At 35.0% G+C, this 13,252-nt stretch overlaps 1 protein-coding gene across 1 annotated transcript in view; it reads left to right on the forward strand.

Moving 5' to 3' along the window:
- Window positions 1–13,252, forward strand: part of Galntl6 (polypeptide N-acetylgalactosaminyltransferase like 6) — a 1,076,513-nt gene that overhangs the window by 161,307 nt on the left and 901,954 nt on the right. The gene's annotated exons all lie outside the window — the stretch shown is intronic.

A 13,252-nucleotide genomic window follows, 5' to 3' on the forward strand; every position in this document is an offset into this window, starting at 1 on the left:
CCCAAATTAAACAGTCTGTAAAGCTCATTTTTTCATATCCATCTACTGTACCCTTTTATGAATGAAAGTAACTTTACAGTCTCAACTCAATAAACATCTTGGGAAACCAGAGTATAACAAATAATACAAAATACATTTTAATCTATTAATTATGAATTACTCCCCTTTCTTCAGAAAATACTCTGATTCTGTCTGTGATGGAGGGGGCATATTTTACAGTTACTTGGTGGAAAACTATAATTCTTATTTGGTTGATAATGTGGATTTATAGGTCAACAAAAGCATAAAAAATGTCTCCAAATACAATTAAATTTTCAAATACCCTACCTGCTTATCATAATCTTACTTTGCTTCCTGTTTTTTTTTTTCACATTTTGTTATTTACATTTTGCGTGTGTTTTTGAGCAGGCATTCATGGGCCACAGCCTATGTCTGAAGGTCAGAGAACAACCTGCCTTTGTCAGTTCTCTCCTCCAAACATTTGGGTCTCATCTACAAGGATGACTCCAGTTAAGACTCCCAGCAATAAATGGAGAAGGTGCCTGAACTTGCCTTCCCCTATAATCAGATTAGTGACTACCCTAATTGTCATCATAGAACCTACATCCAGTAACTGATGGAAGCAGATGCAGAGATCCCCAACAGAGCACTGGCCTTAGCTCCTCGACTTCAGTTGAAGAGAGGGAAGAGGGATCACAGGAACAAGTGAGGTCAAGATCATAATGGGGAAAAACCACAGAGACAGCTGACCCAAGCTGTAGGGAGCTCATGGACTCTGGCCTGTCAGCTAGTGTACTTGCAGGAAACCAAACTAGGCCCTCTGAATGTGGGTGACAGTTATGTGGCTAGATCTTTTTGGGAAGCTCCTGGCAGTGGGACCAGGACTTATCCATGGTGCATGAAATGGCTTTTTGGAACACATTCCCTAGGGTGGGACACCTTGCTCAGCCTTGACACAGCAGGGAGGGGCTTGGTCGTGCCTCAACTGAGCATGCCACACATTGTTGATACCATTGTATGGTGGTTTGGTGTCATTCGTAGTGTAAAATGAATAATTTTTTAAGTATGAAAATATTTTCTTTGTGCTATTTATTTCCTATTTTATTGAATGTTTCTTTGCTGAATAGAAAATTAAAAATGTATATTCTCTCCACTCAATCAATTTTTATGAAGCTATGATGATGGAAACTGCTTATGTCAATTAAGGTAGGCTAAGATATCAGATGGAAACACACACTGCCATGTATCAAATCTTCAACCACATCCCAGCAGCAAAGTGACCACTCAGACACTGCTCAGTACTGGAGTGCATTTGTGGCTCCCAATGGTCTTAATTGGCAGTGAAATGTACCAGCTTGGAAATAGCATGAGTCAATTCCTTTCGAATTTCATTGGCCAAATAGAGATTTAAAAGGCTGTTTGTCCCTAAGTAGCAAGGATGTTTCATTCTTTTACTGGCTCCATTAGAGCTGAGTCTTTATAAGCACACATACTCCATGAGCATTAAAAAAATACTTATTGTGGCCCAAGGACTCATTGAATAGAAGGAAAAACCAATAACTAGGCAGAACCCAAAAATATAGAATTAAAGTGAAGAAAATTCCAATGCAGAAAATAAGAGAAGAAACCCAACTGAAAATATGCTTGGAAAACATTTTCAGGATACCAATATGGATGTAGTGACAGACAGCTGAACAGTAGTATAATACAAAGTAACAAGCTTGAGAGCTGCTGAGATTAAAAAAATTAAAGCTAAGAAATTATTCTGATCAAATTAATCCATTTTAGAAAATGATAATCATTTTTCTCCAAAGAATGGCAGAATGATCCTTCTGATATGCTGAAAGAATTGTAATCAGGACACTTCCTACAAAAGCACTTTGTTTATAAGGATCAAAATATGTATAATGAGAAGGAATCTAACAGAATACCAAGCACAAGGAAAGAATGCATTTCTACTCATAGAAAATAAAACACCAGTGAGTTAGGCTGACGCTCAATTAGGTTCAATGAAGCATTTTATATATTACTAAAACCCGAAGAAAACCTAAAATAGTATATTCTGTAGGGCATTACCACATAAACTATAAACATATCCACACAATATGCTGTTGTGCAATAATTTCTTATTGTACTGATGTGGAGAGATGTCCAATTAAACCAGCATATAGACATCTTAGTAATGTACAAAGCATCCATGATTAATTCTGTCATTTAACGTATCCTTTGGACAGGTGCATTTTTGAAGAAATTTTATGTTATTCATTTTATATTATTTAATATTGACTATTATATGATCAGATAAAAATAAATTCACAATTAGTTGCTGATGCATTCATTTGAAGTATTTAAATTTATCTTAGTAAAAAGGAAATAGTCTGGGGTGTTCACATACTATGTGCTACTTGTATTATTTTTCAAATGATATCAATAATGTCTGTTAGAGTTTTATATATCAGAACAGAAAGCTAATACTACTAAAAAATCTAATCTGCAACTGGAGCATTTAAAAAATTTATTGATTCATTTTATATAGGTCCTTTAAATGGCCTCTTACAAACTCCTTCCTGCTGTCACACTGCCCAGCTTGCTTACATAAACACAAAATTAACAGCCCATAGACTTGAATCATTACTCTTCATGTTAAGTAGGTGTTTCTCTGAAATAGTGATATACAACTTTATTTGGAAGTGTGATGGTATTTATCCTTTAATGTTCTGCTTCATTTGGCATATGGAATATTCTATAAAGTGGAAGCAGTTTGTGCATATTTAAATTAATAAATAAAGTTTATTTTATAAAGGATAGATCCAGTTTTGGAGACTTGAACATGAGTAAGAACAATTTTGTCTGCCCTTGATGTACGTTTCTTTGTATTGATGTGGTGTTTTATGGACCATTATTTTATAAACCGGATTCCAATTATAATTAGGGCCTAAGTTATTTGCAATGTCTTCATCAACTACTTCTATGATTTTTTTCCTAAGATTTGAAACTGTAATAGTTTTTATAGTAAAGTTATGATTAAAAAGCAAATCTACATATAGATGCAAAGAAAATTTGAGATCTGTGGCTACTGTTAACATTTTTAATATTGCTATTTTGATGTGGTACTTTAAGAGTAGTGTACTATGAGGACATCTGGGTACATTTATCTTATAACATTACTAGTTTTGTTTATATAATTATGACAAAATTGAATGTCTCTTGCTAGACAAAAAAATCAAGACATACCATTGGGTGTGTATAAATACTTCTGTTACCTGATTATTCAAAGGTTGGAGTAGGTAGAACAAATATTGAGTTTGTCTGAAGACTATTCTGACTATCTCTATAATAAAAGAGGAATTTCAGTGCATTACCCATTATTTACACACACCTATTAGAAAACATATTTACAAGTAACTCTCAGAGTACTTGCAACTCCATGAGGGGAAATGTATTTTGCTAATGTGTGTCAAGAAGCCCTGGACGGGAGGCAGCAATCTCAGTTCATGTTTCCTATGACCTAGACTCTGGTTTTTAGTCGTTCTGTCAAATGTCCTCTGTGTACATTCTCTGTCTGTGGGATGGCTCCTAGGACAACTTAGCTGTATCCTCATACCTTGCAAAGATACTGTGCAGAAGAAAGCTAAATTTTATTCTTTAAGATTAAACTGTAAGCATATGAAAAATTTATGCTCAAGCCTTTAGAATGTGTCTCTTAGTTTTGTCTAAATTAAGTCATATTTCCATTCCTGAAAACCTTCATGATTACTAACATTTTTAAAAGAAATTTGTACATTATACAATATGAAAAGAAATGAATTATTTGTATTAATGTTACAGTGGAATATCTCTTTATCAGGCAAAGTTTCAAAACCCAACAAAAAATCAGGCAAAACATTTCAGGAATAACACAATATAACCTCTGTAGTTGCCTGTGGGAGGGAAATGTGATTCTCATTTGTAAACAGGAGCATAAGCATACATATCTAAATAAAGACTATATTTCACAGGAAAAATAACAAAGTTTCCAGGAAATGTTTCCTTTTCCTGGGGACTGAGGACACAAGCCTGGAAAGGCTAATATTTCTTTTACCATCTTTATTAAATTTTGGTCCAATGACTATAATTTCCTTGAGCAATAAGAAAATAAGTTTGTTGCATATTGGTTCCCTGGACACACACTGTGTTTACTAGATACAGTGTTGCCTTTAACTGAGCATAGTCTTTATTTCATTTCATTCCCCGTGTTTTGCAAGTAGCTGGAGCACTAATCTCCCTGCTAGTACTCTAAATCATGAATCCTTGACTCCCATCTCTGACAACATTTGTATCAACTTTGTTTTGCATTTACAGGTTCTTACAGGTCTGATAACACATGTCAGTTTCTGAGAACAGTAAAAATTATTTAGAAACCGTGACTAGGTCCTCTTTTTATTGTGCTGAATGATTTTGTAGTTTGTTGAAGAGAGCTATAGATCTTCATTATACATATGAACATTCAAATAATATTTTCCAACTCATGATAAATGGTAAAAATGATAGTGCTACTATGTGGTCAATTGTGTTTTCAAACAATGTAACTGTTGATGGAGCATGGTGGTAGAGAAGATACTTTCCTTTGGAGACTTCTACTAGTCATGGTGGTCTTGTACCCCTGGTTGCTCTAATGTCTACAGAAGTTAGATGGTTATGGCCTCAGAAAGATACATGAAAAAGAACTCATTTTGCTGGTTATATAGCTCCATTTACAGACTGCTTAATTAGCATGTAGGAAACTGTGGGGTTAATCACAATAGTGCAAAACTTAGGTGATGCAACCCTATAATACCAGCACTTAGAAGTAAAGGCAAAAGGATTAAAAAATTTAAGGTCATCCTTGGTTATCTAGCAAGACTTGGGGAAGCTTGAGATACAACAGACCCCATTTTTTTATTTTTTTTTTTTAAATAACAGTTAACTAACACAAACTCTTAGAGTTGTCAAATATCCTTTGGAGATCCATAGATCAAAATGTGCAAACAAACCCTCCCCCAAAATAACTATGCATGTTGGAGCTTTCCCATTTTCTTAAAAACCTCTTCACTGATAATGATATTGGAATTCATTTGCAGATTGAATCATGACACACATCTATGAAAGTTTTGTTTCCTTCATCAGATAATTGTTTAAGATTTTAGTTGGGCTCTTTATTTTTTTCACTTCTCTGAGTAATGGGTTTAGTTCTAAAAAGGTTACAGCAGTGCGTTAAGCAATCTCTCCAGCTTTGGATTTAGGTGACTTGTGTCATTTCTGTCATATTGATGTGTTTATATATGCTAATCAAGAAAACCAATAGTTCTTTTATTGAGATTGCCAAAAAAAATCTATGTGTGCGTGCGCGCGCATACACATACACACACTTAAACATCATGAGTAAGAATTAATGGTAAATATCTGGAATCTGAGTGCAGTGACTGCCAGTATTCTGAGGAATTGAATCAATTTAGTAAATTATTATTTCTTTAGGAAATTCAACCAGAGTTGATAGGATAAAAATAATAGTCTGCCTAGCTGCAAGTCACAATAATAACTGGATTACCTTTGTGCTCTAATTTCAATTGTTAGTATCATCATATTCAATATCATTTAATACCTGGTATCAAGATAAACACTTGTTTATAATTTCAGACAGCTACTAGGGATGCCAATTTGTCTTCACAGATAATTTTAGGTGAATTTGCTTCTTTTTTCAATCTTCCTTTTAAAAATTAGAATAAGGCAATATATTTAGAAGGAAGTTTTCAAAGAAAGAAAAAAATGAATCAGTTGCCGAATTAAAGTCAACAACAGCCCTTTGGATGTGATTCCAGTAAACAGCTTGAACATAATTCAGCCTAGGAACTTGGTCAGTTTGTCAATGGCTGTGTTCGTTCTTGAGAGATTTGAAATCGCTTGTTCTCCTTTCATTCCAGTTGATGCGATAAATATCTTGACAGAAAGCATCTTTGAGGAGGAAAGGGTTTATTTCACTTTCCAAATCTAGGTCACATTCCTTCCTTGAGTGAAGTCAAGGTAGGAACTTGAAGGCAGGTCTATTTGCTATTCCTCACAAGATTTTCTAGGACCAAGAAACTCACTTGATAGTCCCCAACAGCAGGAGCCATTGAAGATGCCGCTTGCTAGCTGGCTTGCAGGCCAGCTTGTATTCAGATGCCTACATGGGATTGGAGCTTCTCTGTCAATTAATGATCAGGACAATCCCTGATAGATATGCCCACAGGCCAACAGGATTCAGGAAATCTTCAACTGTGACTGTCCTCTCAGATGATGTCTAAATTATCTCATTTTCACTGTTAAAGCCAAGCAAGGTGCTTCTCTGTTACGTGCACAGATTTTTCCCAGTAATAGCAAAATACTTTCTATTAAATCTGACTCATATCACTTTATATTGTTAGACAAAAAACTGGATTTTTTTTAAGGAAATACATCACACATGGAATTATATATGGGAATATAAGAGTAATAATACATTTCCTTAGCTTTGGTTAAAAATACACTCTGATTACATTTCCTAAGAGAAAAACAAACTAAGCAAAACATCAGAAGTAGTCGAATGTTAAATCATTTGTGGAGATATGTAAAAATCAAATGTCCAATAGCAAACATCCCTACAACAGGCTTTTTCTCTTTTGAGACTAGCCCTTTCCTAGTATTTTTAAAATTTAATCTCATGCTCCCTTAGCATTTCCTTTAAAAATAACAGAAAAAGAAAAAAGTCTAGGTTTTATTCACTACAAGTTTATGTTTTCTTTTCATGAATGTTTCTCCTAAAACCTTGTACTTAGTTACATAGTACACATGATTTGGGTAGAGATTTCTGGAAGAATAATATTTCAAAATTGAAATAAACCATATCAGACATTTAGCCATAAGTGTGTCTATAGGAAACAAAATACAGATGGCCAGGATGATGTGAAATATTCACCCTGTGATGAGATCTGGTAAGAAAGCACAATTTGGTGAATCAAAGAGATTGCTGAATGCTGCAGACAGCCATGTCAGAGAAACTCATTTAAAGGTGTATGGTAAGAGGAGATCAGAGGAATACAATGAAAAAGGAGGGGCAGGCACTGCTCAGAAAACTAATAAGTATGACACAAAATAAGAATCCCATCTTCAAATGGTATTTTTATTTAATATTAATATTTAAGATGGTTTTCTTCTCTTAAGTACTTCAAAAAATGGCTTCTTGAAAATGCTGTTAAAGGATTCCTTTGACCAGTGCTATTGAAAAGTAAAGAATAAATGAAATCAAAGAGACCATTACAGTTTATTATTATTATGAACTTACATAATTTATAAAATGATGACACATATACACACCCTCAATGAACCCCTTCATTATGTATGCCATGATACATATGAATCATACACGCATACATATGTGTCATAGTTGCTTTAAAATTCTGCAACAATAAACATGATCTAAGTTAGATCTTAGTATTTAGTGAAAATCAAACGTTAAATTTCTAGGAAAAACAATATATGTTTTTAAGATATGCGATTAATATGGAGGGGAGAAAAGAATATATCAGTTCTAAGTCTGGCATTTCATCTGAATTCTTTCCAAAAGAATGAATGCTTTAGCTCATGACAGAATTGCACAAATGTTAATGCTGTAACTTTCATTCTTGTAGCTGTTATGAAATATGTGGATTCACTTACACAAATTATATAAACTGTCTAGTATCAGTACTTGTCTTTATCTGCAGAGAGAATTTTGTTTTTCCACTTGAAATTGCTTAAGACAAGACTGAGAAGCTTTCTGTAACAACATAAATTGAACAGTGTATCTGGTGGGTGCATCCTATCTCTGCTTACACTTTTAATTATGCAGTGTGAGAGCTTCCTTATCAAAGGCATTCTAAAGGGATTTAGATGCACTGAGAGTACCTCTGACAAATGTTTCTGGAGTCCTGACTCTGTGAGCCACCAATGCATTAGGGAAAATAAGTAATGTTTTCTCAATAACCATTCCTGTAAGGTATTACATGTTCTATGACTTCCACAGGCAACATTGTTGGTGATGATTTTATAAAATTGATATCTTTGAGGAAATATTAGGTCTTCCCAATTTTTAACAATGGTATGACATTTGTTCATCATTTTCAAACAGATGCATAACCAAGTTCTTCAGAGCCTGGTCAATCCTGGGCTTGCAAGCATCTGGGGGCATTTTAACTATAGTAGGATAAAATAATTTGCACCCATTTTTGACCTACAGTCATCAAGAAAAGTTTAAATTATGTTCAGTATTCCCTGGTTGAAAAAGCAAGAAAATGACTGAAATATATTATTTAAATGTCCAGTTAAAGTTATAAACTTTAAAGTTATTTTTAAAGTCATAACATTTAGCTTTTGGGAAAAACCCATCTATGTGTAAAAATTTTTATTAAGGGAAATCTTTCATTTCCCAATGATGGAGATTAAAAAATGGCCACTGTGGTTATTTTCAATTCCTTAAATACAGTCATATTTTGTGTCTGTTAGTCTGAAGATAAGAACACCCACAGAGGGAGTCTGGGGACATATAATTAACTCATTGATATCAACTATTATAATTTGCATTAAACTATTTTCAGAATATACATGTAGATTACATTTTTCATTACTAACAAGAATAACAAAAATACTTTATATTTTTCTGGAATTTGTTAAATTAAAAGCTCTATGGGATACAAGAAAATGATCATGTATAATTGACATATGTCCAGCAGTTAACAAGGAACAAGAAAAGGAGTCACATATATCATACAAACTTTCATTAAGGATGAAAATAAAAATGAGAGTAGAATAGATATAACAAAAGCTTTAAGGCATGGCAACTAGTATCAATCACAATAAATACATATTCTTGTCAAATATACTATAATCTATCATTTGAAGTTACAAAGACAATTAATTAACAACCTAATTAAAAATCATTGAATGCTCTCAGTAATTCTGTTTTAAAAGATAATCATTTTAGTACCCACTTTAGAGTTTATACTAATTATTCAATTAAAATTTCAGTGAAACATCGACCTTATAAAACATCTATTCTAGGCATTTACATGTACTCTATTAAATATTCTTAATGAACACATGGTCCATCTAACATGCCTTTGATAATTTTTGGATATCTCTCCTTTTCTACTCTGAAATTAAATTATACCCTCTTGCACAGGTGGATCACAGAGAGCTGCTTTTTAATAAAATAAGGTCAAGTTGTAACTCTGATCTTTTTATTAGATTCTTTTCAAATCCTGGAGCTTTGGACTCTTGCCATTTCCTTACATAAAACTAAAGATTTTTTTCTTTTTTTTTTTGTTCAGCTGTGTCTAGACATTTCTTAATTGTTCTTGTCTATGTGTTCATGAGATAAGATTTTGTAGTGTAGAATAATTCCATTTAGTAATGAATTGCCATCAATGTGAAAAAGCATCAGGGTGTATTTTCATTTGCTATTTTAAAGTGTGTTTTAGATGCACACACTAAGGCATACCCATACACAAATAGGTGCATACACTACAAGGGATGGCTTAAATTTTCTAATGTATCCAAAGTGTTTAAGTTTTAAATTGAATCAAAATGGAACTTACTGAGAACAGTCATACTGCCACAGTTTCAAACTGTTTTTGCACATGAGTGTGTTATGACAGCTGTGAACTAACTTATGATATGGCACCAGGCAAACATTTCTAAACTCTGGAGTGTAATTTAGGTGCAAAGTATTTTAAATATGTTTCCCTCTATTCCTGACCATGGCAACTGACATTTGTTTTAGGTTCTTTTGTACAAAACACTGCTTGCTTTGCATCTGTTAAATAAGTCTGAATCTTTGCACATGCTTTTCATTTATTTAACAAACCACTTTCTCTAAGAGAATAAGGGAAATGTCATTTTAATCTCTATATGCATTATTATAGATTCCAAGTAGATAATAAATGACGTGTGATTTGTGGTAGATTTGCTAATTACTTGCTTTTGTTATTGTTGTTTTACCATGATTTCTTTCAAAAACCTGCTCAAATGATAATAATTTGTGAGTCATATTTGTGAGTTTTGTTTTTGATCTAGGGTTCAAATAGGAAGTTAAACAATCATTGCAAAGTCTTTTATATATCACAAATAGGGTTCTCCTATAGCTATTGAAATTCCACAAGACACAAGGGGTTATAATTCTACTTTATAGCAAAAGAAATGTGTGCATTTGGCAGTGTTAAAGACTAGAAATGTGGTGAATTACGTTTTCATTCTGGAAGCTACACAAACCAATCAAGCAATTAAGGAGATAGTATATTTTTGCTTGTTTTAGGGGGCCCTGTAGACAAGATCAACTCCAGTTCTCGTACTACCTACATAGTGTATTTTATTAACTAGAAAGGATAGAGTTTACTGAACAGTACTTTTATTGCTCCCTTTTCCTAGGAAGAGAGCACTGGGATATTTAGCTCCTTTATTACAGAAGCAGTCAGATATTTTACACACTAATAAAAACAACAGCTGCCATTTGAGACACCTAAGGTGGACGACTAATACTGTGAGCACAGGGTTTGAGGAATATGAGCAAGGGTGTTCATTAAAATGTAGAGTTCTCACTATTCCCCAAATACTGCCAAGACTATGAATAGCTATTAACAAGCTACATTAAAGTAGTGAGAGGAAAACTAGTTTGTCTAGTACTTCTGAATACTTTCCCTGTTGGTTCATACATTAGACGAATGTAAAATAGAGGCAAACTGCAAAGAAACTGCTTTTATTCAAGAGTGCATCCTTATTTCACATATACTTCCAGTACACATTTTTATTGCACTATATGTATATAATATTGTATACACACACATACACATAAGGATAGAGAAATGCCTTTGGTATTAGTCACTATTTCTTGTCTGTGAGATGAGAATTTTCTACTTTGCAATACAATTTCTAGATTAAATGTAGACATCGAGTCTTTCAGAATGTCTGTCCAAACACTAGGCTGTTCTGTTAATACATTTTCTGTAAATAAAAGCCATACAGCATGACATTTGAGGAAATGGAAACAACATCAATATCTTACACTTTTAAAAATTATAGTTGAAAAGATAAGATCTGTGCATTTGAAAATGACACTTTAAAAAGGGCCAGTATTGGCTGCTGACACAGATAAAACTTAATCTTGGAATTCAGCATTGGTTTTACATGGGGATTAGGGGAATCAATTTTCAGAGAGGAAATGAGATTTAAGATGGTCCTTATAAGATGGGAACTAATTCCCAATATATTATGGAAACATTAATTAATATCAGTTTATCTATTTATGTATTTATTTATTTATTTTGGTTTTTCGAAACAGGATTTCTCTGTGTAGCTTTGGCACCTTTCCTGCAACTCACTCTGTAGCCCAGGCTGGCCTCGGACTCTCAGAGATCCACCTGGCTCTGCTTCCTGAGAATATCAGTATTGCAAATCAGTACCTGGCATGCTAAGAATTCAAATGTCTACTGAATAGATAACAGGAATGGAAATTTTATTCAATATAATAAACATGGGAGGTAAGTAGTAGTATTGATAATGAGGATTCCTTTTAGGGTTCTTAGTACTTAAGGAAGTTAAAAAGAGACTCACACCGAAGCTTGGGGACACGTTTACAAGCCTTTAAAATTAAAAACACAGGGCAGACAAGCTGGGAGATGAGAAAACACCAACACCATGCTGTTGAGGAGATGAGCCTCAAGGCCAAGAAGCAGCAGCATGACAAGGGGGGGTGGGTTGTGTGTGTACATGGGAGGGCTTTAAAGAATGAAGCCCGGAGTCTAAGACCAAAGTGTTCAAAACAGTATACTTGAAAAGTAGACAGACTTATCACCCTGCTCACTGATAACTGTTTAAGAAACTGCACTTAGGGCCGAAATTTAAGAAAGGAAAAGCTCATCACAGCATTAAAGAGATGATTATTCTCCCCGCCATTTTAGCATCACTTGAGATGGATCTGCTTTCTTTTTTTAAATTAATTTATTAATTCTTCTATCATACATTACACCCCAACCACAGTATCACCTCCCTCTTCTCCTCCCAGCCCCTCCCCCACACCCTTTCTCCCGGAGATCCACTCCTCCTCCTGTCCCTTCAGAAAAGAGATCTCCCAGGGATATCCACCAAACACAGCTTGACAAATCACAATAAGACTAGCACCGCTGGGCGGTGGTGGCACAGGCCTTTAATCCCAGCACTCAGGAGGCAGAGGCAGGCGGATCTTTGTGAGTTTGAGGCCAGCCTGGGCTACCAAGTGAGTTCCAGGAAAGGCGCAAAGCTACACAGAGAAACCCTGTCTCGAAAAACCAAAAAAAAAAAAAAAAAAAAAAAAAAGACTAGGCACAAACTCTCATACCCAAGCAAAGTTTCAATCACTGTAGATGGAGAAAACAAGATATTACATGGCAAAGTCAAATATAAATAGTATCTACCCTCAAACCTCAAATCCAGCTTTCTAGAAGGTGCTGGAAGGAAAATTCCAACCCAAGAAGGTTAATCACACCCATGAAAACTGAGGAAATAAATAATCTCACACCAGCAAAATCAGAAGAAAGGAAACAAACAAACACACACACACTCACACACATACACACACACACATATACACACATACACACACACACACACACACACACACACACACACACACACACACGCACGCACACACTCTCTCACTGTCAGAGGCTGCCAACAGTCAGCTGGGTAGCTGGGTAGAGGCATTTAGATTGAAGAGACAAGGAAGAAGACAGAAAAGAGTCAAGAAGTCTGCCGGTCAATGCCAGCCAGACCCGAATTTATTTCACAGCCAGCTTATATACAGTTTTGAAGGACAGAGGTAGAACAATGCACAGCGCAGGCGTTCAACCACTATCTACCCTGCCTTGCATCAAGGAACAGGCAGTTTCATTTTCTGTCTCAATGTACTTCTATCTAGATAGTGTGTTCCTTCCTGTGGGCTAATCAGGGCTTTCTCACAGCCCTTCGAGGAGGTTCTGTGGGCTAATCAGGACTTTCACACAGCCCTTCAAGGAGGTTCTGTGGGCTAATCAGGACTTTCACACAGCCCTTCAAGGAGGTTCTGTGGGCTAATCAGGACTTTCACACAGCCTTTCAAGGAGACTCTGCAGGCTAATCAGGACATTCTCATAGCCCCGGAGCAAGCAAGCTTGAACTCTATTGCCTCAGAATAGACTTCAGATTCAAACTGGGAAACTGAGTCAGTTGT

Source organism: Peromyscus maniculatus, chromosome 17 (genome assembly GCF_049852395.1).
Source record: "Peromyscus maniculatus bairdii isolate BWxNUB_F1_BW_parent chromosome 17, HU_Pman_BW_mat_3.1, whole genome shotgun sequence".
Classification (NCBI taxonomy): domain Eukaryota; kingdom Metazoa; phylum Chordata; class Mammalia; order Rodentia; family Cricetidae; genus Peromyscus; species Peromyscus maniculatus.